Raw genomic sequence first — 4,100 nt, 5'->3', positions numbered from 1 at the left:
GATTGAACGATTTGAACGATTTTACCAAAGTTTTGAACGTTTTGAACGATTGAACGATTTTTGACTGCTTTAAAATGAATGGAATCGTCCAAGTCTGACTGCAAACCCATCAGATGTCAGATATCGTTGTCTGACAAACGGGAACGCGCATCGCTGATCGTCCATCGTTCAGGCATGTCAGATATGTCAGATTTTCCTTCAGATATGAACGACTGAACGATTTTTAAATCGTTATCGTTCATATCTGAAGGAAAAATCTGACCGTGTGTATGCGCCATTACAGTGAAGATTCCTGTCCTTAGTGGTGAAACCTTTTCTGTTTGTTCACAAATGGTGACCGTCTTGTCCTCTGTATCGTCATTGGTACAAAAAGTTAATTAAGCTAATCTTTGTAATGACCCCAAATTAGATTATTTAGATCCCCTCCAAGGCACCATTTTTCCAGAGTTTCCAAACCAACCTTTGCAAGTTTCAATGGTGCAACAGAGGCACCAATCGTATTACAGCGTGCGCGGGCGCTAAAAGTGGGAGTCTCAGTCTTTGCACAATCAGCTGCTCTGATATACACAAGGGCAGGAGTTTCTATCAGCATTTGCATAAAGTCGTACACAGGCGACCGCCAACAGACGCTACTGCCTCCGACTCACAATACGGCTTTTCGGGGTATAGGGAACAAAAAAAAAAGCAATTCGTTTCTGAACTGTGATACGAACTTTGTAATGTATTTGCTAGAATTTGGGTGCAGACAACTGAAGATTTCTATACGAGAATATAATGTAACTATTATTCAGAAAGTAGATCATTGTGTCCCAAGGTGCTTTTATAGATGTATTAACTCTGACCCTGAAACACTAAAGGTGCGTACACACTGGGCGATTAGGAAAGACGGGATTACGACATTGTAATCATACAGTCGTTCCTGATCCCCTGTCCTGCATACACTGAACGATATGTCAGTCAGTGCAGGCACCCTCCATCATCCCTGAACATGCACAATCTGTCGTTATCGGGAGCGCGCATCGCTGGTTGTTTCCAACATTATAGTGCAAGATTTGTGCACGATTACCGAGCGGGATCGCTCAGTAAAATCGCCAAGTGTATACGCACCATTAGATTTAAATGTATTGAACATATTATTCCGAATAAAATGAGTGGGGGTCCGACTCATTAAATTAGGTTAAAAGGAAAAAATGGAACTAAAAGACCAGAGTTGGGTTTTCTACTTATGTTTAAAAAATTAAAGAAAAAAAATAAATAAAAAGGATTAAAAAAAAAAAACATTACCCATTTTTCGTGATGAGAGGACATGATGCCCGTTACCCCCTGAATGTCACATACTTTAGCTCTTATCTTGCTGTAATATGTCTGATCACACAACCTCAATGCTACCTGGCCACATGTGCACAGTGTTGTACATATGAGTTTACAGGCATCAATATGCTGACGCCTGTCGGACATATGCCGGGAGCCCAATGCCTGGCATCCCGATCGAAGGGACGCCGGGCGCAGATAGCCGCGGGGGGGGGAGGGTTAGGTTTAGGGTTCCCGAGGGGGACTTAGGGTGAGGCACTCCCTCGGGAGGTTAGGTTTAGGCTAGCTTTAGGGGGGGGGTTAGCATTAGGCACCCCCGGGGGGGACTTAGGTTTAGGCGGTGGGGAAGGGGGGTTACGTTTAGGCACTTAGAGGGGGGATTAGGGTTAGGCACTGGGGGGGGAAGGTTAGGGTTAGGCACCCCTAAGGTAGGGTTAGGGGGTAGAAATAGGTTAGTATATACTTACCTTAGGACGATCGGGATTTCCTCCTCTGCCGGGATGCCGCTGTCAGGATTCCAACCGCTGGGCGTGGGTCCGGCGGTAAATCATAACGATTCCCATATAACACAGGGAGATACAACCAGACGAGCGATACTGTGTGTACCCCCATATGAAGAGGCGTGCGCATTGCCAGACATGTGCAGGTGGGTGCCAGTAGCGTGTGCCTGATTTATGCCGGTCGCATTACAAATACACTTACAGGTTTGCTATTTTGCGCCAATAAAACAAAATCCAGCACTTCTATACACCTAATACAGCAAATAACATCTTTTCAGTTGGAATGAAATGTGTACAACATATTAGTTTACTGGACGCGGCTTACGACGGGTCACTTCAGCCTCCGCCCCCTCCGTCCAGCCCCGCCCCCTCTCTCCTGTTCTGTACACTATCACAGTGCGGCTTTCCTATAACGTACTATAACAATATTGTTTTATTATCTGGGAGCAGCCGATTCATGTTGTGCAAAGTCAGCTAATCCGGGGAATATGTGAAAATAACCATCAAGGCAACATCAATATGACCAGTGTCTGGGGCGACATCAGACGTGAAGAATAACATTGCGCCTGGCTAACGAGGGTTCTGCTCAGGAAGTTTGGGCCCTGTGTCAGTAAGGAAAGCTTTGAGCAACATCTCCCTCTCATCTATTTATTTTCACTGCTGTTAGACTTTATCAACTTCCACCAACTTTTGTTTTAATCCAGGGTCTGGCCCCCTACCTGGCGGTCACTACAGACGGGAATCAGGGCTGTACAGGATGTTCACAGCCATTTTAAATACTTCCTATCCAGTCCCTTTTAATTCGAATGTCTGGCTGAGTCCGTCCTGGGGAAAAATGTCCTGAGCTCCCAGGAGACACGTGCGCGGCCATAAAATAATAATAACAAGGCAATAAATTCTGAGCTTTGATACAGAGTGAGTCGAATAACAGGTTTCCAGCTGTGGCGCTTAGTACATGGCAGAATCCACTCAGGTCTTCCACCTCTGAAGGGCCTACAAGGGCCTCACACACTCCACACAGGCCGGGCCAGAGAGAGGGGCCACTGACATGCGTCAGCCAAAGACAGGATCTGTAGTGCACAAGTGCCCTCTGAGATTCAGGGGCCTGTTGTCCATTTGGCCATTGTGATCGCAGAGATACAAACATGGCAGATAGCAGAGTCTTCTTCACCACCATCACTCACCAAAGCAGCCGTGGCATTCTGCAGATAATGAGGTCTTAGGCTGGACAGGCGGCATCGAGACCTTCGTGTTCTGCTTCTGCCTCGCTGTTCTGTGAGATGGAATTCCCAGCCGTAACTTTATATTTCACAGAACTTATACTCTATAAATAACGCTGGAATGACAGTGGTCATTTATTTTACTCCATGGTTTGGTTGTGTATAATGAGGAAGAGGTTCCGGGCAAAGTGAAATTATAGGGGGAATTCCGAGCAAAAACACTCACTGGCTCAATTTTGTCGCCAAATGAGGAAGGAATATTGGCCCTGCTTCAGAGCCGGACGCTCTGACCAGAGCGCTCGCTCTGAATCAGGGCCCACCTCCATTAAAATGGAGCGTCCTTCTGGACGCTCGTATAGCTGTGGGTCACCACCCACAGCATATACGAGCGTCCAACAAGATGGTCATGATGGTCTTGACCATCGCGACCATCGGACTTGCGAGTGAAACCCTGTGGTCGGGTTTCTCAACCGCAAGGCCAGGAGTGATTTTGGCTCTATCAGAGCCAAAATCACTCCCACTGACATCACTAGTGATGTCAGTGGGGCCGGCTTCAGACGGTAGGCGTTCCCATAGGAACGCCTCCGTCTGGCAGGCACGCCCCCGGCACGCCCACCAAAGGGGGCGTGCTGTCAATCAACATCGACAGCACGCCCCCTTTGGTGCGAGACTCCGAGCGAAGGAAAGTCCTTCGCTCGCCGGGTCTCGCGCATGCGCACGACGGAGCTCCCTCCGTCGTGCGCATGCGCAGTGGGGAACATCGACCCACTTGCGAGCGTACTGCCGATCGCGAGTGGGTCTGAATGACCCCCATTGTGCAGAACAGACACTGACCTCTAGCACTTCTATGGCACTGCTTAGGGACAAGACTGAGGGACAGAGAGAAGGAAATTGTTACCAGATCTCCATGGCAGTAATCTACTCATCACGAGATCACGGCTAACTAATAGGTTTGTATACAACTTGCACACAGCTGTTTCTGGCTTATTAGATCTCATCAATGCAAGATATGAAACAACGACTTCAACTATGTAGGGACTAATAAACACAAACTAAGTAACCAGGGGCA

Source organism: Taudactylus pleione, unplaced genomic scaffold (genome assembly GCF_031769625.1).
Source record: "Taudactylus pleione unplaced genomic scaffold, aTauple2 ptg000447l, whole genome shotgun sequence".
Classification (NCBI taxonomy): domain Eukaryota; kingdom Metazoa; phylum Chordata; class Amphibia; order Anura; family Myobatrachidae; genus Taudactylus; species Taudactylus pleione.
Note: the sequence above shows the minus strand (reverse complement) of the source record.